The sequence below is a fragment of the Somniosus microcephalus genome, chromosome 5 (assembly GCF_052327205.1).
Source record: "Somniosus microcephalus isolate GS21.2 chromosome 5, FLI_Smic_1.0, whole genome shotgun sequence".
Taxonomy (NCBI): domain Eukaryota; kingdom Metazoa; phylum Chordata; class Chondrichthyes; order Squaliformes; family Somniosidae; genus Somniosus; species Somniosus microcephalus.
In genome coordinates, this window is record NC_140991.1 from 77,039,140 (window position 1) to 77,063,959 (window position 24,820).

The following is a 24,820-nucleotide window of genomic DNA, read 5'->3' on the forward strand; positions in this document are numbered from 1 at the left end:
TCATGTTTAGGTAGGAGCGCTGCTGGCGGTATAGCCTGACTGGGTAAGGCCTACGTGGCCGACGCCTGTAGCCCCCTCTGCCTCTAGCCAGGGCTGCCCCTCTCACAATGCGTCTGCGAGCCCTACGGACATGGCGCTGCAGCTGCGCGTTGGCACCCCATGCAGCCCCCATCAAATCCTGGCAAACAGTCTAATTTCCAAATGGCCACTTGCAGCGCTATTTCCTGAGTCCAAAAATACCTGGCTCTTGCTGCTTGAAACCAGTTAGCTATCCTCCTTGTTGTGTCTCCAGAAATGCGTTGCACAAGACTGTTTTCTGAAAAAAGGATGGCCTTTATACTGGAGAGGACGTTCCCTTTAATTAGCGCCCCCCGGGGCCCGCGCTGGTTGTGTTGCGTTCCTTTTTCCAAACGCTCCGGCCGCCCGCCGCACAATGGGGCGGTCCGACTGAAGTTTGCAATCGGGGCGGCCAAAGGGCGTTGCACGAGGATGTGACGTCATTTACTGCGCGCGCATCCGGGCGGGCGCTAAACTTTGCGCCGGCGCTAACGGGCAACTTAATTTGGGGCGGGGCGCAAACTGCGCTGCGCCCGGGCGCTACACGCATAGCGCCCGGAAATCACTTCTCTTAAGGCGCTAACTGCTGGCGCAAGCGACTGAAAATCTAGCCCTATGACTCTATGGCCTAGAAATTCAGTTCTGACGCTATTGCGGCGCTAAAGTTGGGCGCTCGTCAAATTTAGCGCCCGCCGGAAAGTGCAGGCGAGCTCGCCGAAATTCAGTAGATTTGGCCAACTTTTTGGCCGAGCGCTGCACAAGGCGTTGGAACCCTGTGTTCAGGCGCTAATCCGGCGATGCAGCCTAAAAACGCCGATTCCGGGCGCAGCGCAGGTGCGATCATGTGGTGAGTGTCAGCAGACACCCTGACGCCGGCCAGCTTTTAAAGGGGGAAGGGTCAACTTTGACTGCAGCCACGCCCTGCATGCTGTAGCCCTGCAACTAGGCCTCAGGAGTGGTTGTGTGGCATATCAACGCCTGGAGGACATGGAGAGGGCCCGTGAAAGAGCCGAACGCTTCTCTGAGCATGCGCTGGGTGTGCTCCTTCATGGGGTGCGCAAAAGAAGGCGGGTCGTTTGCCCGGCTAGTGGCAGGAAGGCTCCCAGGAGCCAGTTCAGGGAGGCCTGGACCAAAATTGCCCGGAGGGTCTCCTCCAGCTCAGATGTTCCCAGGAGTGCGGACCAGTGCCGCAAGAAATACAACGACCTATGTCGGCTGGTCAAGGTGAGTACCCTTTCCAATGTCCCCCTCATCCTTGCATGTGCACCTCCCATTAGGGCCAAAGGGACATCCAAGGTCTAATGGCCAGCCCTGCTGCCGCTGCAATGGCACTTGCATGTTAATCAAGAGCTCTTTCTGCACTTACCACACTGTGCAAGCTATTCCACCATGGGAGGCCTCACACAGAGCTACAGGGCACCACACTGTGCAAGCTATTCCACCATGGGAGGCCTCACACAGAGCTACAGGGCACCACACTGTGCAAGCTATTCCACCATGGGAGGCCTCACACAGAGCTACAGGGCACCACACTGTGCAAGCTATTCCACCATGGGAGGCCTCACACACAGCTACAGGGCACCACACTGTGCAAGCTATTCCACCATGGCAGGCCTCACACACAGCTACAGGGCACCACACTGTACTTAGACGCCCTCCTTTCTCTTGCAGGCCAAGCTGGCGAGGAACGCCAGGAGCCTCCGTGTCACTGGTGGAGGCCCTCGTGAGTTCCAGGAGCTGACGCCTCTGGAAGAGAGGGTGGCCCGACTGCTGCGGCACCCGGTGATTGGGCCTGTGGCGATCGGCGACGCTGACCCTATACTGGAGCCCACTGGTAAGGACAGGACCGGCTGCACCTCTATCCTTGCCCTCGCGCATCAGATCTACATCCTTCCCCAGTGGCCGATAAATGCGCATAATGCACCAGTGCGGCCTCCCTCGCTGTCGGCCTGTCCTCACTCTAAAGCTACACTTGTGCCTTCCTGCTTTCAGCTGGTGAGGAGGAGGTGCTCCCTGAAGCCCACACAGCCAGGCCCTCGGAGGAGGAGGACGTGGAGGAGCAGCAGGAAGGCGCCACCTCGGGGGAACCCTCCTCCGCTCCAGGACATGCCAATGAAGGGGATACGTCTGGCGTGCCGGAGAGCCAGGGGGAGGCGGGGCAGGGGAGCCCCGAACCTGGTCCCAGTGGCATGGACGCCCGCGGCAAGGCTCCGGCGGCACGCGACCCTTCTGCCCAGAGGGGGGAGGCGGTGGAGGGGAGGGCAGAACCTGGTGTCAGTGGCGTGGCCGCACGCGGCAGCGCTCCGGCGGCACGCCAGCCTTCTGGCCAGAGGGTGGAGGCGCCCTCCAGTCCGGACTCGGACGTCGCCCAGGAGGTGCGCCGCCTGGACGAGATGTCGGTGGCGTCGGAGCGCCGCCACGTGGAAATCATGGAGGTGCTGGCACAGATGCCTCAGGCCATCGAAAGCCTCTCTCAAAGTGTGGTGGCTTTCGGCCAAGCCCAGGCCAGGGGCCTCGAGGTTTTCGCTGCAGCGCACGCCAGGGGGGTGGAGCTCCTTGTGGCAGCGCATGAGAGGGGGGTCGAGCAACTCGAGGCAGCGCAGCACGCCAGTCGCCAGCTGAGAGGTGCTGTCCAGACAATGGGACTGCAGATGCGGGGACATGCCGGCGCAGTTGGGGCACTGACTTCTGCGACCCTCGCACTGGCGGGGAGGCGTCGCCAGGCCAGGCGCCGCCCTGCTGCCGCACACCGGTCTGGCCACCCACAGTTTGGCGCGCTTGCTCCCCGGCCAGGCCGCCCGAGTGCACGTGTGTCTGGCGACCAGCGCACGCCTGGCATCACCCACCTTGTACCCATTGGTGCAGGCGAGCCTGCCACTCCCCCAGCCACGGTGCAAGGAGCTCCTGCAGCCACTGAAGAGGGCCACCCACAGCTGCAGCAGCCACCAGCCGGCCCCTCCCGGGCCCGCCCTCGTGTAGGCCGACCCCCAAGGGCATCTGGCGAGACGCCTTGTCGCCCTGAGGATCCTTCCCCCAGCCTCGGCACAGCCTCACGGCCCAGCTTGAGGCGCAGCAGCAGGACGGGCCGGGGCAAAAGACGCCTGTCCACACACTCGCCCTCTCGCCACACCCAATAGAGTGTGTTCACCGAGGGTTTGGGTGATGCGGGGGCTTCTGTTCTGGGGGGCATTATGTGTTTTTGTTTTATGGGGGTCTTTGTGTTGTTGGGGGGGCTTGTTTTTGTTAGGCCAGTGACGAGGCCATTTGGATGCTGATGTTATGTTAGTCCTCCCCAGGTTTTGGGAGTGACAGAAGTTTGTTACTGTTTTTTGGGGGTCTTCTCTGTTTTGCTCTTCCATGTGGGAAGGGCCCTGAGGTTTTCAAATAAAGATGTTTATTTATTCACCATGTGCAGGTGTCATGTTTCAAGTGGTTGTTGGGTTAACCGGCTGAGGGCTTGCGAAGCGGCTGCGTTCAGTGGGCCAGGCCATTCCCTGACAGGGGGCCTAGAAGTGTCGAGCAATAAGCCCCCGGCGGACGGCCCTTGGACCTTGTCGCTCCCTCCTGGCCTGGTGCTGCTCCTCCTCAGGGTCCTCCTGCTCGTCCTCCTGAGGTGGTGGCCCAATGTCAGGTGGCAGTGCCTGAGTCCTGCGGATAGCCAGGTTGTGGAGCATGCAGCAGACCACGACGAACTGGGAGACTCTATCCGGCGAATACTGAAGAGACCCGCCCGAACGATCCAGGCAACGGAACCGTTGCTTGAGGACGCCTATCGTTTGCTCTATTAGGTTCCTTGTGGCTTGATGGCTTTCGTTGTATGCCAGCTCCGCTGGGGTCCTGGGCGCGCGGAGCGGGGTCATGAGCCATGTGCACAAAGGGTGCCCTTGTCCCCGAGAAGCCATCCCCTTGGTTGAGGCTGTGCCTGGAACATGTCAGCCACAGTAGTCTGTCGCAGGATAAAGGCATCGTGGATGCTTCCTGGGAAGCGGGCATTGACAGCTAGGATGCGCTGCCTGTGGTCACACACCAGCTGCACATTTAGGGAATGGTAGCCCTTCCGGTTGCGGTCTTGCTCGGCATTGCGGATAGGTGGCCGCATAGCCACATGCGTGCAGTCAATGGCGCCCTGCACCATGGGGAAGGCCGCGATCCTGGCAAATCCGAATGCACGCTGCTCCTGCTTGTGTTGGGTCATGGGGAAGGAGATGAATTGGTGGCTCCTCGCGAAAAGTGCTTCGGTGACCTGTCGGATGCAGCGATGCGCGGCGAACTGGGAGATGGTCGCGATGTCCCCAGCAGCGGCTTGGAAGGAGCCGCTTGCATAAAAGCTGAGAGCCACCGTGACCTTCACTTCCACCGAGAGAGACGCCCTGGACATGAGCTGTGGCTGCAAATCTGCATGAAGCCGCTGGCAGATCTCTTCAACCACCTCCCTTCTGAAGCGCAGCCTCTTAACACAATGCGCCGCAGTCATGGTGAGATATGAGACCTGCTCCCGGTATTGCCTGACTGGGTAAGGCCTACGTTGGCGACGCCTAATGGCCCCTCTGCGTCTAGCCATGCCTGGGCCTGTCTCAAAGCGTATGCCAGCCCTTCGCACAAAATGTCGCAACTGAGGGTTGGCCCCCCATGCAGCCCCCATTACAAAGTTCCAACCAGCAAAATCACAAGGATGCAAATGTCAAAGCACTGGCTAGAAGCCAAAAAGACCTCTCCTATGGTGTCCGAAATCAGTAATCTCTGTGCCTTGCTCTCTGTGCAGAAATCCAAACCAGTCAAGTCATTGCAGCGAAATGGCTAGCTTTTATGGGTGAGTGGATGTGCCCTTTAATTAGCGCTCCCCGAATCCCACAGGGCCTCTGTTGAGTTCCATTTCACAGTTCTTAGTAGCGCCACGCCAACATCGGCCGGGCGCCACTGAATTTCCGGTTTGGGGCGCACAAACGGCGTTGCACGACGGAATGACGTCATAAGATGCGCGCGCAGCTGAGCGGGCGCTAACACTTTGCGCCGGCGCTAAAGCCCAGCTGAATTTCGGCGTAGGCGCAGATCCGGCGGTGCCCGGGCGCTAAGTGGATAGCGCCGGAAATCTGGCGCTAACGCCTGGCGCAAACAGCTGAATTTCTAGGCCTATTAGTCAAGCATGATTTACCTTTTGTAAATCCATGTTGACTTTGTCCGATCCTGTCACTGCTTTCCAAGTGCTCTGCTATTACATCTTTTATAATAGACTCTAGCATTTTCCCCACTACCGATGTCAGGCTTACCAATCTATAATTCCCTGCTTTTTCTCTACCACCTTTTTTGAATAGTGGGGTAACATTAGCTACCCTCCAATCCATGGGCACTGTTCCAGGGTCTGTCGTGTTCTGGAAGATGACCAGCAATGCATCTACTATCTCTAGGGCCACTTCCTTAATTACCCTGGGATGTAGACCGGCAGGCCCTGGGGATTTATCGGCTTTCAGTCCCATCAATTTTCCTAACACCATTTCCCTACAAATACTGATTTCTTTCAGTTCCTCCCTCTCATTAGACCCTATGTTCCCCGGCATCTCTGGGAGGTTATTTGTGTCCTCCTTTGTGAAGACAGAACCAAAGTATGTATTTAGTTGGTCTGCCATTTACTTGTTTCCCATTATAAATTCCCCTGAATCTGACTGTAAGGGACCTACGCTTGACTTCACCAATCTTTTTCTCTTCACATATCTATAAAAGCTTTTACAGTCAGTTTTTATGTTCCCAGCAAGCTTACTCTCATATTCTATTTTCCCTTTCTTAATTAATCCCTTTGTCCTCCTTTGTTGACTCCAAAACTGCTCCCAATCCTCAGGATTATTGCTTTTTCTAGCCAATTTATATGTCCTCTCCTTGGATCTTATGCTATCCCTAATTTCCCTTGATAGCCACGGTTGAGTCACCTTTTTTGTTTTATTTTTATGCCAAACTGGGATGAACAAATTCTGTAGCTCATCCATTTGGTCTTTGAATGTTTGCCATTGCCTATCCACCGTCAACCCTTTGAGCGCCATTCCCCAGTCAATCCTACCCAACTCGCTCCTCAGACCATTGTAGTTTCCTTTATTTAAATTGAGGACCCTTGTCTCTGAGTCAACTACTTCATTCTCCATCTTAATGAAGAATTCGATCATATTATGATCGCTCCGACCCAAGGGGCCTCGTACAACAAGATTACTAATTAATCCTTTCTCGTTACATAATACCCAGTCTAAGATGGCCTGATCTCTGGTTTGTTCCTCGACATATTGGTCCAGGAAACCATCCCGTAAACACTCCAGGAATTCACAGGGAATGTCCGTACACAAAGATCTGTACACATGGTGTGTCTGTACACAAAGCTCTGTACACAGGGAGTGTCTGTACACAAAGCTCTGTACACAGGGAATGTCCGTACACAAAGCTCTGTACACAGGGTGTGCCTGTACACAGAGCTCTGTTCACAGGGAGTGTCTGTGCACAAAGCTCTGTGCACAGGGAGTGTCTGTACACAAAGCTCTACAAAGGGAGAGTCTGTACACAAAGCTCTGTACACAGGGAGTGTCTGTACACAAAGCTCTGTACACAGGGAGTGTCTCTACACAAAGATCTGTACACAGGGAGTGTCTGTACACAAAGCTCAGTTGAAAGGGAGTGTCTACACAAAGCTCTGTACAAAGGGAGTGTCTGTACATAAAGCTCTTTTGAAAGGGAGTGTCTGTACACAAAGCTCTGTACACAGGGAGATTCTGTACACAAAGCTTTGTTCACAGGGAGAGTCTGTACACAAAGCTCTGTACACAGGGAGAGTCTGTACACAAAGCTCTGTTCACAGGGAATGTCTGTTCAAAAAGCTCTGTACACAGTGAGAGTCTGTACACAAAGCTCTGTAAACAGGGAGGGCTTAATCTTAACTCAGCCGTCAGGCGGGCTTTGAGGCATGTGGGCGGTAAAATCGCAAAACCTGGGGGTCGGGACCACCCTCCGCCTGGTTCCCGACACCTAGCCATTTTAACCCAGGCGTGTCTGATGGTCCCGAATCAGTCCCGCCTGCAAGAGGCGGGACTGGTCTTTGGGGCCCTTAAACAGCACTAATTGGCCTTTATAATCCCATTTTAACAGGCCCTTGCCTGTTTAACCCTTTTCCCACGTAAAACACGCCTGGTGGGGATCACGCCTGTGAAACCTGGCGTGAGCACTATTGGCTTGCTGACTATCAGCTGCAGGTCAACCATTAAAGAGGAGATTTGATCAGTCATTATTTGCAGGTGGCAGGACTTTGTTGTCTCAGGCCTGGGGCAACTTTTACCAGGCTTAACCACACCTGTGGAAGGTTGGAGCCTCACACACTTCTCCAGTGTGACCTCCTGCGAAACCCCTCTCGCCACCCTCACTGAGTGCGTCCTCAACTGAGGCATCTACCAGAAGCATGGGAGGCCTTTTTTCCCTTCCCTTCTTGGCATTAGAGGACCTCCAGCACCAGGTGCAGCAGCAGCAGAACCAGGAACAACAGCAGCACCAGCAACAGCAGCAGCAGCAGCAGCAGGAGCGACAGGCTGCTGCTCACCCACCTGAGGCAGCACAGGCCAGAAGGGGCCAGCGCATGGAAGCAAGTCGGCGCAGGAGATACCCCCCAAACAGGGTCTACAGACACAGGGTCAGCTACCGCAACATGACTGAGCAGCAGTGCCAAAGGCGGCTCCGATTTTCGTGACAGGTAGTGACTGACAACTGCGCTATGATACAGCAAGACCTGCTGCCCAGAGGACCAGGTGGACACTCCTTACCAGTGGCCATCAAAGTCACCACTGCACTCAACTTTTTTGCCTCAGGCTCATTCCAGGGATCAGCAGCAGACATCAGCGGCATCTCCCAGGCGGCCGCACACACTTGTATCACGCAGGTAACCGATGCCCGCTTTGCCCTCGCACACAATCACATCCATTTCACCAGGGATCGCGCAAATGTGACGGCGCGAGCAGTTGGATTAGCTCATCTGGCAGACTTTCCAAGGGTGCAGGGCGTCACTGACTGCACACATGTGGCCCTTAGGGCACCCCATCGCAATCAAGGTATTTTTGTCAACCGCAAGGGCTTCCACTCCCTTAACGTTCAGCTGGTGTGTGACCACAAGAAGGAGATTTTGCATCTTTGTGCCAAGTACCCTGGCAGTTGCCATGACTCCTTCATACTGCGCCAGTCTAGTGTGCCTCCGCTATTCAGTCCACCAGACCAACTTCACGGATGGCTGCTTGAAGACAAGGGCTATCCCCTGAGGACTTGGCTAATGACGCCATTGAGGAGGCCAGCCAACGAAGCTGAGGAGCGCTACAACTCCAGCCACATTTCCACTAGATCCGTAATCGAGCAAACCATGCGCTTCAGATCAGGTGGAGTCCTGCAGTACTCAGCAGCCAGGGTCTCCAGAATCGTCGTGGTTTGCTGTGCACTCCACAACATGGCACAGCGTCGTGGCTTGCAGATTCCTGAGGACCAAGTGGCTCCTCACATACCCTCCTCAGATGATGATGATGATGATGATGAGGAGGAGGAGGAGGAGGGCGAGAACGAGCATCCTGCAGAGGTCCATCAACTAGCGGCAGCATTACGCGAGAACATTGCTGCCCGGGATGCAAGGAACGCACTCATCCTGGCCAGATTTGCTTCGCCTAGTAAATCAAACTCTTTTGCCTCGCAGCTTCTTACCTGAGCATCGACAATGGCCAAACCCTGCGGATTCCGAGCTATTTAACCAGCATCCTGACAACTGCAAGCAATCCTAAGCCCTCAATGTGAAAGCCCCATTCGCGAAATGACACACGCCAGAACTGCAGCAGTTGCCATCAGCATTTTTATGCAAAACAAACAACTGATGGCATTTTTACAAAATACACAACATTTTGTGTATTTTGTACACAGGTGCAGCAGGCGGTTAAGAAGGCAAATGGTATGTTGGCCTTCGTAGCAAGAGGGTTCGAGTACAGGAACAAGGATGTCTTGCTACAGTTGTACAGGGCCTTGGTGAGACCGCACCTTGAGTATTGTGTGCAGTTTTGGTCACCTTACCTGAGGAAGGACGTTCTTGCCATGGAGGGAGTGCAGCGAAGATTCACCAGGCTGATACCTGGGATGGCAGGAATGACGTATGAGGAGAGGTTGGGTCGATTGGGCTTATACTCACTGGAGTTTAGAAGATTGAGAGGGGATCTCATCGAAACCTATAAAATTCTGTCAGGTCTGGACAGACTAGATGCAGGAAGGATGTTTCTGATGGCCGGGGAGTCCAGAACCAGGAGTCATAGTCTAAGGATAAGGGGTAAGCCATTCAGGACTGAAATGAGGAGGAATTTCTTCACCCAGAGAGTGGTGAACCTGTGGAATTCTCTGCCACAGAGGGCGGTGGAGGCTAGTTCATTAAATATATTCAAGAAAGAGTTGGATATATTTCTTGAGGCTAAAGGGATCAAGGGATATGGGGAAAAGGCAGGGACAGGGTACTGAATTTGAATGATCAGCCATGATCACATTGAATGGCAGAGCAGGCTTGAAGGGCCGAATGGCCTACTCCTGCTCCTATCTTCGATGTTTCTATGTTTCTATTTCACCCAAGTGACTAACCTTGTGACTATTTGTGCTTTATTTTCCTCTTACGCGTGCTCCTACGTAGTGGTTCCCCTGTGGCTTCAGCAGATGTGGAGGCCCCTTGCTCACTTTCCTGCTGCTCCTGTCTCGACACCTTTGGCGGGCGTCCTCTGGGGTGGTGAGCCTGTGAGGGCTCGTCAGCAGTCTGCTGCTCCTGCGGCTGTGCAGGAGTTGAGACGTCTATCTCAGTTGGGTGTGGACTCCGGCGGGGCTCTAACCGAGGGCTCTGCAGTGGCATGGAAGTGTGAGCGCTTGGAGAGGAGCTCCCACTTCCTTGAGGTCTGCCACCAACCTCCCTCTCATGGGTCAGGTCCCCCTCAGTGCCTGCAAGTGGCTTGAGAGCACCTTGCTGCACATCAGGGGGGCCATGGGGACCCGTATCTGCAATGGCAGTCCTACTCAGAAGGACTTCCATGAAGGTCTGGTTTCTCTGTTCAATAGATGCTCATCGCTCCTCAAGAGATGTCATTCTATTCTGAACACTCACCATGTTTTCCATACCCTGGCGACTAACCTCCTCCATGGCCGTAGCCCTCCTCTCCTCTACCGTAGCCCTCCTCTCCTCTACTGTAGCCATCCTCTCCTCTACGGTAGCCAGCCTTACCATGGAGGCAGCAATCATTTCCATGTAGGTAGCCATCCTTTCCGTGTTGATGCGTTCATGCGTCATTGACTCCACAAAGGCTCTGCTCATGTTTGCTATGGACTCCTCCATTCGCTCCACACTCGCAGCGACCCTGGAGACAAAACCTGCCAGAGACTCCTGCATCTGTGCTTGGAGTTCCACCACCTCTGATCTTATGGCTGGACCCAGAGGCAGAGGGTCGACATGCAGCTGAGCTGAGCTGGCAGAGTCCTGCGCCCTCCGACAAGGACACTCCACTGCTGTCCCTGTCTCCACAATCTGCTGATGCTCACTTGTGAGCTGTGATACACCAGGTGACGTCTCTACTCTATGTCCCGAAGGTCCCACCGAGGTGTGAGTGTCTGCGCTGGTGCTGGGTGCACTTATTTCTGCTGACGCTGTGCCCTCAGAGGTTGCAGATTCCTCTGAGGAGTCTGGAATCTCAGGCTCTTCCTCCTGCACACTGGGGACGGGGGCTCCCGATGGTCCTGTGGGGGAGTCAAGGAAAAAGTTAGAGATGTGCTGCCAAGGTTACATGCACATTGCATGTTGCAGATGATCATAAGTCCATATGATGTAGCTTCAGAATCATTATCAGTGACTCATGCAATGCCAATGAGAGAGATGGAAAACTATTCTGTCACCAGCTTGCGGGGATGCACCTGTTTGTCCTTCCCCAACTTCCGCATCTCTGTCAGCCCCGACAATCTCCAGGAAAGCTTCCACCCAGGGGGTGAGCTGGGCTAATGAGGGAGGCTCTCCTCCTGTCCTGGCTCGCTCTTTCCTATTGTGAGCTCTCTTTTCCTGCAATGAGGAAGACAAGTGGAGGGTGAGTGAGAATGAAGGAGTGAGTGTAGAGATTGCATAGCATAGATACTTAGAAGGAGACAAAGATGGAGTGAGGTTGCAAGCCAAGGGCCCTCCCTGTGTGTTGTCAGTTGTGTTCAAAGCATCAGAGTGAGAGGGAGTGTGAGGGCTGCATGGTGGAATAGTTATGTGAATGTGAGCATAGTGAGAGAGGAAATGGGTAAGGGTGCATGGATGTGAGTGTCAAGTGGGATGTGGAGGAAGAGATTGCTAAAGCTTAGTGCTGGTGAGGAAAGGCAATGGGGATCAGCTTGAGGGTGATGGAAACTTCACACAGTACTTACTTTTCCAGTGCGATGAAGGTCATGGAATCTTTTCCTGCATTACATCCATGTGCGCCATGTGAGCCCCAATGAGTTGACTTCCCCAGCCACCTGTAGGACACAGCCTTGGTCTGACTGGGAGGCCTCTTCCTCCCTGAAGAAGGGAACAGGACCTCCCTGTGGGCCCTAGCACCATCCAGCAATGCCTGGAGTGAAGCCTCATCAAATTTTGGGGCCGCTCTTGCCCTCCCGCTGGCCATTGCTCCTGCAGGCTCCTGTGCCATCTTAATGGTAAAGTTTGGAAGCCTGCAGAAGAAGCAAGGCTTGCTGTGGACCTTAAAAGCAGCAGCAATGATGACGTCATATTCTGCAGCTTTCTGACTGGAAATATTCAATTGCCAAGGCTTCCCACACGTTGGAAATCAATTGGCCAATTGAGTTAAAATTGCATCAATCTCACAGACCCATTTAGATTTGTGCGGGAAACACTAAATTCGGGGAACCCGACAATTCCCCGCACCTGAGTTAAAATTGACACCGGAGTGTCTGTACACAAAGCTCTGTACACAGGGAATGTCCGTACACAAAGCTCTGTACACAGGGAGTGTCAAGGAACCAACCAGAGATCAGGCCATCTTAGACTAGGTGTTATGTAATGAGAAAGGATTAATTAGCAATCTTGTTGTACGAGGCCCCATGGGTCAGAGCGATCATAATATGATAGAATTCTTCATTAAGATGGAAAATGAAGTAGTTGACTCAGAGATTAGGGTCCTGAATTTAAATAAAGGAAACTACGATGGTATGAGGCGCAAGTTGGGTAGGATTGATTGGGGAATGTCACTCAAAGGGTTGACGGTGGATAGGCAATGGCAAACATTCAAAGACCGCATGGATGAACTACGGAATTTGTTCATCCCAGTTTGGCATAAAAATAAAACAAAAAAGGTGACTCAACCGTGGCTAACAAGGGAAATTAGGGATAGCATAAGATCCAAGGAGAGGACATATAAATTGGCCAGAAAAAGCAGTAAACCTGAGGATTGGGAGCAGTTTAGGATTCAAGAAAGGAGGACAAAGAGATTAATTAAGAAGGGGAAAATAGAATATGAGAGTAAGCTTGCTGGGAACATAAAAACTGACTGTAAAAGCTTTTATAGATATGTGAAGAGAAAACGATTGGTGAAGTCAAGCGTAGGTCCCTTACAGTCAGAATCAGGGGAATTTATAATGGGGAACAAAGAAATGGCGACTAATTAAATACATATTCTGATTCTGTCTTCACAAAGGAGGACACAAATAACCTCCCAGAGATGTCGGGGAACATAGGGTCTGGTGAAAGGGAGAAACTGAAAGAAATCAGTATTTGTAGGGAAATGGTGTCAGGGAAATTGATAGGATTGAAGGCCGATAAATCCCCAGGGCCTGATAATCTACATCCTATGGTACTTAAGGAAGTGGCCCTAGAAATAGTAGATGCATTGCTGATCATCTTCCAACATTCGATGGAATCTGGAACAGTACCCATGGATTGGAGGGTAGCTAATGTTACCCCACTATTAAAAAAAGGTGGTAGAGAGAAAATGGGGAATTCCAGACCGGTAAGCCTGACATCGGTAGTGGGAAAAATGCTAGAGTCCATTATAAAAGATGTAATAGCAGAGCACTTGGAAAACAGTGACAGGATCGGACAAAGTCAACATGGATTTACAAAAGGTAAATCATGCTTGACTAATCGACTGGAATTTTTTGAGGATGTAACTGGTAAAATAGATAAGGGCAAACCAGTGGATGTGGTGTATTTGGACTTTCAGGAGGCTTTCGATAAGGTCCCGCATAAGAGATTAGCATGTAAAGTTAAGGCACATGGGATTGGGGGCAAGGTATTGAGTTAGATAGAGAACTGGTTGGCAGACAGAAAGCAAAGAGTTGGAATAAACGGGTCTTTTTCTGTGTGGCAGGCAGTGACTAGTGGGGTACCACAGGGATCGGTCCTTGGACCCCAGCTATTCACAATATATATTATTGATCTGGACAAGGGAACTAGATGTAATATCTTCAAGTTTCAAGACGACACAAAGCTGGGTGGGCGTGTGTGCTGTGAAGAGGATGCCAAGAAACTCCAGGATGATTTAGACAGGTTGGGTGATTGGGCAGAAGCATGGCAGATGCAATATAACGTGGATAAATGCGAGGTTATCCACTTTGGTGTCAAAAACAGGAAGGCAGCTTATTATCTGAATGGCAATAGATTGGGAGAAGGGGAAGTGCAATGAGACCTGGGTGTCCTTGTGCACCAGTCGCTGAAGGTAGGCATGCAGGTGCAGCAGGCCGTTAAGAAGGCAAATGGTATGTTGGCCTTTGTAGCGGGAGGGTTTGAGTACAGGAACAAGGATGTCTTGCTGCAGTTGTACAGGGCCTTGGTGAGACCACATCTTGAGTATTATGTGCAGTTTTGGTCACCTTATCTGAGGAAGGATGTTCTTGCCATGGAAGGAGTTCAGCGAAGATTAACCAGGCTGATACCTGGGATGGCGGGAATGATGTATGAGGAGAGATTGGGTCGATTGGGCTTATGCTCGCTGGAGTTTAGAAGAATGAGAGGGGATCTCATTGAAACTTATAAAATTCTGACAGGACTGGACAGACTAGATGCAGGAAGCATGTTCCCGATGGTGGGGGAGTCCAGAACCAGGGGTCACAGTCTAAGGATAAGGGGTAAGCCATTTAGCACAGAAATGAGGAGGAATTTCTTCACCCAGAGAGTGGTGAACCTGTGGAATTCTCTACCACAGAAGGCAGTAGAGGCCAATTCATTATATATATTCAAGAAGGAATTGGATATATTTCTTAAGGCTAAAGGAATCAAGGGGTATGAGGAGAAAGCAGGGACAGGCTACTGAATTTGGATGATCAGCCATGATCGCATTGAATGGCGGAGCAGGCTCGAGGGGCCAAATGGCTTACTCCTGCTCCTATCTTCTATGTTTCTACGTACACAAAGCTCTGAAAACAGGGAGTGTCTGTACACAAAGCTCTGTACACAGGGAGTGTCTCCACACAAAGTTCTGTAAACAGGGAGATTCTGTACACAAAGCTCTGTACACGGAGGGGGTCTGTACACAATGCACTGTACACAGGGAGTGTCTGTACACAAAGCTCTGTACACAGGGACTGTCTGTACATAAATCTCTGTACACAGGGAGTGTCTGTACACAAAGCTCTGTACACAGGGAATGTCTGTACATAAAGCTCTGTACATAGGGAGTGTCTGTACACAAAGCTCTGTACACAGGGAGTGTCCGTACACAAAGCTTTGTACACAGGGATTGTCTGTACACAAGCTCTGTTGAAAGGGAGTGTCTGTACACAAAGTTATATACAAAGGGAGAGTCTGTGCACAAAGCTCTGTACACAGGGAGATTTTGTACACAAAGTTCTGTTCACAGGGAGTGTCTGTACACAAAGCTCTGTCTTCTTCTCTTCTTAGGCAGTCCCTCGGAACCGAGGATGACTTGCTTCCACATTAAAAATGAGCTCGCATGTGACTGATTAGTCCATTGCGGGACCTACAGTCTCTGTCACAGGTGGGGTAGATGGTGGTTGAAGGGGCGGGTGGGTGGGGTGCTTGGGTTGACGTGCACTCCTTGCGCTGCCTGCACTTGGCTTCCGCTTGCTCCCGGCGAAGAGACTCGGGCCTAGAAATTCAGTATAGCCACTTTTGGGGCGCTAAAGTCGGGCGGCCGCTAAAGTTTGCGCCCGGCGCAAAGTCGCGCCACCTTCACCGATATTCAGTCGCATCGCCCCAAGAGGTTGCTGCTGCGCTAAAACAGACGATGCACGACTATCTTTAGGCGCTAAGCCGGTGGTGCTGAGCGATACCCCCGAGGCCGGGCGCAGCGCCGGTGCGGCGAGTTGTTGATTGACGGCAGACACTCTGGCGCCGGTCAGCTCTTAAAGGGAGAGGGTGGATTTGTTTGCCTGCCACGCCCTGCACACTGCAGCCCTCAACCTAGGCCTGACCACTTCAGCTTCATCTGCACAACGCCCAGGGCTATGGAGGCCAGGGAGAGAGCGCAGCGCTTCAGCGACGGTGACCTGAGGGTGCTGGTTGGCGGAGTGGAGCGCAGGCGCCATGTTCTGTTCCCAGAAGGTGGCAAGAGGCCGCTGCCCAGCGCCTACCGGAAAGCCTGGAGGGAGGTCTCAAACAGGGTGACCTCCAACAGCGTGGTTGCCAGGACTCCTGTGCAATGCCGGAAAAAGTTCAACGACCTCACTCGGGTTGTCAGGGTGAGTACCCTTTTCAGTGTCCTCCTCATCCCTGCATGTGCACCTCACTTTATGGGCAAAGGGACCTGAAAGCCCTAATGGCCAGCCCTCATCCAGCAGCTATGGGACTGTCATGAAAATCACTTGCACATTCAGCACTTGACACACTGTACAAGCTATTCGACCATGGGAGGCATTGCAGACAAGATCAGGGCTTCACACTGTACAAGCTATTCGACCATGGGAGGCAGTGCAGACAAGATCAGGGCTTCACACTGTACTTAGAGGCCGTCCTTTCTCTTGCAGGCCAAGGTGGCGCACAACCGGCGGAAACGAAGTGAGACCAGGGGAGGCCGTCCTGATGTCAAAGAGCTCTCCGACCTCGACCAGCGTGTGGAGCGCGTTATGGCAGGCCGGCTGATTGGCCCCGTCGCCAGTGGAGATGCCGACCCTGTTCTGGGCACCAATGGTAAGGGCATCACCTTTTTGACCTCTCTCGTTCCACTTGCGCCTCAGATCAGCATCCTTTGCCACTGTCCGACCAATGCAGTGAATGGCAGCACTCATGCCTCCCTCGCTGCCACCCTGTCCTCACTCTAAAGCTACTCTTGTGCCTTCCTGCTTTCAGATGGTGAATCGCCAGGTGAGGAGGCGGGCCCTCAAGCTGCCACTGTCAGCGCTTCCGAATTAGAGGAGGAGGAAGAGGAAGCCAGCCCATCAGTGCCACCCTCAGCTGCGCCAGCCCATGGCGATGAAGGGGACACGTCTTCCCTGGAGGGGAGCCGGGGGGAAGGGTCGGAGGAAAGTGAAGCTCCGGGGCCCAGTGGGCTGCAGCAACGCGGGAGGGGTGGGGAAGCTCGGCGGACTTCTCCCCAGAGGGTGAGTGCGGCCTCCAGTCCTGCGACGGTGAGCGCAGAGGAGGTGCGGCTCCTGGAGGAAATGGCCGTCCAGGCTGAGCGCAGGCACAATGAGCTCATGGCTGCAGTGGCAAGGATGCCTGACTCCATTGAGTCTTTGTCAAGGAGTGTGCAGCAATTTGGAGCAGCACAGGCCAGGTGTCTGGATCAATTCAGTGCAGCACAGGCCAGGAGTCTGCAGGACTTCGCGGCAGCACAGGCGGCTTCGAGCCAAGTGCTCAGTCGTGCCGTCCATTCACTGGCTGTTGTCATGCGGACACAGACCAGGGCCACACGGGCACTAACTGCTGCCACCCTCGCTGGATCAGCCAGGCATCGCCAGTGTAGTGTATGTACCCGTCTACCTTTAAGAGAACTATTGTATGTAACCGTTCCCCTTTAAGAGAACTATTTTAGGTGTGGCACTACTTTGTTTGGCTTCTGTATACGGTAATACCGACGGTGACCACACCAGTATATAAGTGTTGTGCCAGGAGTTATTGGGCAGATTCGCCCTGACCTTCGAATAGTAAAGTCCTGTTTTAAGTTACTCTTGGAGTCTGTGTATTAATTAACTAAACAACCCACAGACTTTACAGTGGCGACGAGTCCGATCGTACCCTGCGGCAACAATAATTCCGAAGCAGTTAACGAACGTCGAGAAGAGGCAACCGCCCTCGTCATTCTGCTGGGAGAAAACTCGAGTCTGCAGAGCTGGAAAGGAGGAAGAATTCAGAGACAAAGACTTCCATCAGCAACAGGCACTGACTGTCCCTTCTGCCACGGTGAGGAGTGAGCCGATCAGCACGAGAAGCAAGGCGGCCACGGTGACTGTGAGTAAGGGAAAAGTAAAAAGAATAACCGGAGGATAAGGGCGGTGCACTCGACCACGGTCGAGGGGGAAAGGAGCCGGACAGAAGTCGGGCCCAGAGGCGCTGAGACTGGGGCAGCGTGGAGCAAGGAAGCCGCGGTACAGACAGGCTGGGGGACGCAACGGCGTCGTGAGACAGCTAGACCACGACCGGCGAAAAAGGCCGGGCAGCGACCGAAGCCACGAAGCGCTGCGACCGGGAGCGTAGGCATGGGAAGATATAAAAACTCAGCCGCAGCCGGGGAGGGAAGCACCGGACTGCGAGACGGCTGGGAGAGGCGTTTGGGAGCCGAGCGAGCGGGAGAGGCAGAGCCGACCAAGGGAGACTGCGCGAGAGCCAGTCCAGCGGCTGAAACTGTTCTCCGTCAACGGGGTGTACCCAGCGCCGGTAGAGCCGAGCGAGCGAGAGAGGCAGAGCCGACCAAGGGAGACTGCGCGAGAGCCAGTCCAGCGGCTGAAACTGTTCTCCGTCAACGGGGTGTACCCAGCGCCGGTAGAGCCGAGAGAGTGGGAGAGAGACCGAGCCCGAGCAAGGGGAACTGAGCGAGAGCCAGCCCAGCGGCTGAACCTGTTCGCCGTCAACGGGGTGTACCCAGCGCCGTTTGCCTTGCCGAGAAAAGGGAAAGCACTGAAGCCGACGCGCAGGCTGTGAATCTGAAAGCCAGCGGCTGTCGCCTGTGGGGGAAAGTGTACCCCTCCTGCTAGGGAAGAAACGCGGGAAGCCGCCATTAGGCGGGGAAGAAGACAGAAGCGGGAAACCGCCATTGAAGTGGGCGGGGAGAGAAGATAAGCGCGGGAAACCGCCATTTTTGCGGGAAAACCGCCATCTTAGAAAAAAAAAATAAGTTAAAGAAATAATTCGGGGTGTTATCAGAAAGAGAGGAAGATGCCTAAGCGTGGTAACATCAACGATTTTAATGCCGAGGTAGAAGACTGGGCCACGTACGTGGAACGCATCGAGATCTATTGTGAGGCCAATAAAATAGAAGAAGATGACAAAGCTATAACCTTGCTAAACTCGATGGGCGCGAAGACATACGGGCTCTTGAAGCATCTACTATCACCAGCTAAACCGGCGGATCAGACTTTCGATGATATTGTGGCTGTTCTGAAGCATCACTTGAACCCCACACCGTTGATGTTGGCGGAACGATTCAAATTCTATGCGAGAACGCAACGGAAACACGAAAGCAACGCAGAATACTTGGTCGAACTGCGTAGACTAGCAAAATACTGCCAGTTTGGAGGGAATCTGACAGAGGCATTGCGAGACAAGTTCGTCTGCGGGTTCGCAAAGGAAGGAACGCAAAAGCGACTACTCGAAGAGAACGACCTTACACTTGACAGGGCTGTCCTTATTGCAGCATCGCACGAAGCCGCAGTGAAGGGAACTGCGGAAATGCAGCTAAAGACAGCAGCACTAAGTGTGGATCAAATTACCTCGACAACAACAAAATGCTATCGTTGTGGGAAGACAACACACGACCAGAACCAATGCTGGTTTAAGAACCAGGAATGTAGGAAATGTGGCAAACTGGGTCACATAGCTAAGGTATGCCGGTCAGGGAAGAAGACCAACAACCAAAGGACCAACAACCAAAGGAAGCCATCACAGGAAAAGTACAATGAGGTACACAAGGTGGCTGAGAAGAGTTCAGACGAACAGAATTCAGACTCAGACCCAAACGGCCAGGAGCTGGGTAGTCTGAGAATTCACAATGTGAGTAAGGAAGCTGACCTACAAACTATCTGGGTCATGCTAAAAATAGCTGGAATCCAAGTGAAAATGGAGTTGGACACTGGATCAGCTCTATCAGTCATAAATCGAAGGGATTACCACCGGCTATTCTCACATATACCCTTAAGAGATACCAAGTTCGTATTGCAGACATACACGGGGCATAAAGTATACCCCATGGGAAAGATAAGAGTCAAAGTGAGAGATAGGGGTAAAGAACACCCAAGAATGAACTTATACGTACTACATGAGGGAGGACCACCACTTCTAGGACGGGAGTGGATCAAGAAAATAGACATGGAATGGCACTATCTAAAAGCCATAACGAGTGAGGACTCGGTGCAGACAATCAGCTCAGATTCTGAAACGGATGACGATAAGACCAACCCAAATATGAAAGACAAGGCTGAAATGGACTTGCCGACGAAGGTTGGAAAAACGAAGGCATGCATAAAGGCTTATGCTCCAGAGAAGAACAAAGTTTCAGAGCAGAACTCCACCGAACAACGACAACCTAGTTTGACAGAAAATTCTGAGCCTGTTCAAGTTACGGACATATCCATGACGGAAGAACACCGAGCTCGGACTCAAACTTATTTCAAATTACGACAACAATTAGAACAATTGAGTTACCGTCTCGTACAAGAGATGAAAACAATGAAAAAGTTCTATGACACCGAATGGGAGAATCTGGAAAGACAACAGAAGCAGCTAGCTCAAGCAGAGAGCGACCATAGAGCCATCGTGACCAATTACCGATCACATCTCCCTTATGCTGTTCAGGAGTTAGAATATTTGCAGGAAGAAGCAAATGAAGAGGAATCTTCAGGAAGCCAGGATTTTATTCCAGTTCTTCTCTACGACTCCTTACAAGCAGAGTGTGAGAAGTTGAAAGAACAGTATGAACAGGCCCAGGCTACAATTCTGGAAGGGGTTAACTCGGCAACCTCCGAAAAGCTAGTTTCAGTGGAAGCATATGAGCAACTGAAGGTTGAACATGAGCAAGAAGTCCAAAGGCTGCAGGAAATTCTTGATGAGCTCAAGGCCAAGACAGACTCATCGGTAGAAGTTCCATCCATAGATGAGAAATTAGAGGTGAAAGACATGGCAGAACATGAAAGACAAGATGTACAAGAACTCATAAAAATATTAAAGGAAACCCAAGACAAATATGGGGCGGCAATGACCGAGATTCAACAACTTGAAGAACAGATTCAACTGGGAATCCGTTCAGTGGAAGAAAAGGGAACTGTAAGAAACACAGAGACTGTAAGAATGGCCTCTGAACATGAGCTAGAGAGCATCAAGGCGCAACTTCTCCGAGCGCTGGAAGCCAAAGTACAAGAGGAAAAGAAGGTGAAAGCATTGGAGGAAAAGGTGGATGAAATGGAGAAGACTCTGACCCACAGTGTTCCCGTGGAAGAGTTAACGGTCAGCCAACTCCTTCATATGCTGAAGGACAAGACTCTACAATGGGAACAATCTGAACACGAGCTTCAATCTTCAAAGGGAAGGAGTTCGGAGCTCTCAAAAGTTATGGAAATAGCTGAGGTTGCAACACAGATTTTACAGGGATGCCAAAAGTACGCTGAATCACGTCAATGTGAACAGCAGAATGTTGAAACAGCTGCTCCAGTAGAAGGATTGAATAGCCTGATCAAGCAATCCCCGAGGGAAGGGGAAGTATTGAAATCACAAACGAGGTCATTAGTGAAGGATTTGCAGGAAACCCAGGAAGAGCGGAATGAATATGAACGCATGAAGAAATCTCTTCAGGAAAGATGTCTAGGGAGGGAACAACAGTCGGCTAACGTCCAGTTGGGTACGGAAGAAGTAGCAGGCCCTCTCGCTAGACTAGCTCAGGACGACACCGAATATTACCATGACCTGTTGAGTGACACGGAATATTACGATGACTTGGTCTGCCCAGCTTGTGATGAAAACTCCCAAAGTGCAGGAATCAGGATGAAGCACTTAAAGTCTAAGGAACATAGGGAGATGGTGGTGCTACAGCTGGCAGCGGATAAGGGAGCCCCGAGAGTCTCCAAGAAGCAGAAAAGAAAAAGACGAAGCAGAAGACGATAACCATCTAAATCATTATCACTTCTATCAGATCATGCACGTGGGCCCACGAAGGGGGCCAAATCAGTTGAAAAGTAGGAAAAATTACCAAGGCAGTCCAGCTGTTTGTAAAAGTCAGCACTGCTGGTTCAGCAGGACGGAAGTTCAAGCTGTTAAGCCAAGGGAAAGACTATTGGATGAGTCACGCTAGAAATGTGAACCGGCTACACCACAGAGATGTTGTTCGGACCAAGTCAAGACCAGAGACTGAATCTGTGAACTGTTCCCGCAGAGACTGAATCTGTGAACTGTTTCCCGCAGAGACTATATCTGTGAATTGTTTTACATGAAGTTGATTATATGTTATGTTTAATGGGGAATAAGTATGTTGTAAGCTAAAAAGGGAGGATTGTAGTGTATGTACCCGTCTACCTTTAAGAGAACTATTGTATGTAACCGTTCACCTTTAAGAGAACTATTTTAGGTGTGGCACTACTTTGTTTGGCTTCTGTATACGGTAATACCGACGGTGACCACACCAGTATATAAGTGTTGTGCCAGGAGTTATTGGGCAGGTTCGCCCTGACCTTCGAATAGTAAAGTCCTGTTTTAAGTTACTCTTGGAGTCTGTGTATTAATTAACTAAACAACCCACAGACTTTACAGCCAGGGCACTCGCCGCGCAGCAGCAGCCCAGCAGTCTGTTCTTCAGCTGTTTGCTGCGCATGCTGCAGTGCTGGCCCGTGCGAGTGCCAATGTATCAGGCGACCAGGGAGCACCTGCGATCTGTCAGGTTGGCACCATTCCTGCAGTCGACACTGCCACTCCGCCATTGCAGCTGCCACGAGCCGCTGGACAGACTGCTGCCGCCCAAGCAGAGTTGGAGCAGTCAGCAGCCGGCCCCTCCAGGGCCAGAGCTGGTGCAGGCCGACCCCCAAGTGCATCTGCCGTCTCGCCATCTGACCCTCAGCAGCCTTCCCCCAGCCTTGCTGCAGCCACTGGGCTCCCATTGAGGAGGAGCTGCAGGGCGGGCAGGGGCCAGGCAAGGATGCGAAAGGCACCGCCCTCGCAGGGCAAAAAGTAGAAGGTCTGCACAAATGCTTTGTGGTTGTTGAAAGGCCGAGACTGGTGTAGTTGTGTTTTTGTAAGGCCGAGACTGGTGTCTTTCTTTGTTTTTGTAAGGCCGAGACTGGTGTCTTTCTTTGTTTTTGTAAGGCCGAGACTGGTGTCTTTTTTAGTTTTTGTAAGGCCGAGACTGTTAGTTTTGTGTTTTTGGAGGGGGCTTCTCCACATGAGGTTGTAATGTGGGAAGGGCAGAGGTTTGCAATAAATTAATGTTCTTAAATTGCACTGTGCATGGTTTTTTTGTCAAGTCCTGGTTGCCCTGCTCGGCTGAGGGCTTGTGGAGCGGCTACATTCATCTGCTGACATTGGCACAAGCCATTCCCTGAGAGGGGGCCTAGAACCGAAGTTCAATAAGCCGGCGACGGGCGGCCCTTGCACTTTCTGCCTCCCTCCTGTGCTGGTCCTCCTCCTCCTCCTCCTCCTCCTCCTCCTCAGGTGGTCCTCCAATCTCTGGTGGCAGTGGCTGAGTCCTGCGGATAGCCAGGTTGTGCAGCATGCAGCAAACGACCACGAAATGGGAGACTCGCTCCGACGAATATTGTAGGGCTCCACCGGAACGATCCAGACAGCGGAACCGTTGCTTCAGGACGCCGATTGTTTGCTCAATGATGTTCCTGGTCGCTTGATGGCTATCGTTGTATCCCTCTTCAGCAGGGGTGCTGGGCGCACGGAGCGGGGTCATCAGCCAGGTACACAAAGGATAGCCTTTGTCCCCGAGAAGCCATCCTCGTGGGTGAGGCTGGGCCTGGAACATGTCTGCCACCGAAGTCTGGCGCAGGATGAAGGCATCGTGGCTGCTGCCTGGAAAGCGGGCATTGACAGCTAGGATGAGCTGCCTGTGGTCACACACCAGCTGGACGTTGAGCGAATGGTAGCCCTTCCGGTTGCGGTAATCCTCGGAATTCTCCAGAGGTGCCCGCAAAGCCACATGCGTGCAGTCAATGGCGACCTGCACCATGGGGAAGCCCGCGAATGCTGCAAAGCCCATTGCACGCTGTTGCTGCTTGGCAAGGGCCATGGAGAAGGAGATGAACTGACATCTCCTTTTGAAAAAGGCATTGGTCACCTGGCGGATGCAGCAATGCACGGCGAACTGGGAGATGTTGGAAATGTCCCCAGTAGCGGATTGGAAGGAGCCGGTGGCATAGAAGTTGAGAGCCACCGTCACCTTCACTGCCACCGACAGAGACGTCCTGCTCCTCAGATGTGGCTGCAGATCACCGCCAAGCAGGTGGCAGATCTCTGTGACCACCTCCCTTCGGAATCGCAGCCTCCGAACACACTGCTCATCAGACATGTTGAGATAGGAGAACTGCTGGCGGTATACCCTGGGTGGGTAAGGCCTCCGTTCCCATCGCCTGTTGCCCCCTCTCCGTCTAGCCAGGACTGCCACTCTCTCACGGCGTCTGTGAGCCCTTTGGATGCAATGGAGAAGGCCAGCGTTTGCACCCATTGCAGCTCCCATAATATGTTAGCAAACAATGATATGTCAATGAAGGCAAAGACAAGTGGAAAGCTGTGGCCTGAAGCCACAAGTACCTGTCCGAGTGTTGAGCCAAAGCAGAAAGCCCTCTACCTTGGTCTCTCTGCAAAGATCCGTCTCTCAAGAAAGAGTGCTGCGAAATGGCAGCCTTTTATAGTGCAGGAGGAGTGCCCTTTAATTTGCGCCCCCCGCGCCCCGCATCGACTGAGCACCGTTCCACTCTGCCAGTCGCTAGGGGCGCCAGGCGCACAATGGGGCGTCGCAACTGAATTTCCGGTTTGGGGCGCACAAAGGGCGTTGCACGAGGAAATGACGTCAGGATCTGTGCGCGCAGCTGAGCGCGCGCAAAGACTTTGCGCCGCCGCTAAATCGTGAGTGAAGTTGGGGAGAGGCGCAGATCGCGCTGTGCCCGGCCGCTAGCCGCCTAGCGCCCAACATCTCCTCCTCCTAAGGCGCTACCGGCTGGCGCAACCAACTGAATTTCTAGGCCTCGAGGTGTTCGGCGCCTTCCCGGATGCTTCTCCTCCACTTTGTGCGGTCTTGGGCCAGGGATTCCCAGGTGTCGGTGGGGATGTTACACTTTTTCAAGGAGGCTTTGAGCGTGTCCTTGAAGTATTTCCTCTGCCCACCTGGGGCTCTCTTGCTGTGCCGGAGCTCCGAGTAGAGCGCTTGTTTTGGGAGTCTCATGTCGGGCATGTGGACAATGTGACCCGTCCATCGGAGCTGATTGAGCGTGGTCAGAGCTTCGATGCTGGGGATGTTGACCTGAGCAAGAACAAAGCTCTCACAAAGCTCTGTACACAGGGAGTGTCTGTACACAAAGTTCTGTACACAGAGAATATCTGTACACAAAGCTCTGTACACAGGGAGTGTCTGTACACAAAGCTCTGTACACAGGGACTGTCTGTACACAAAGCTCTGTTGAA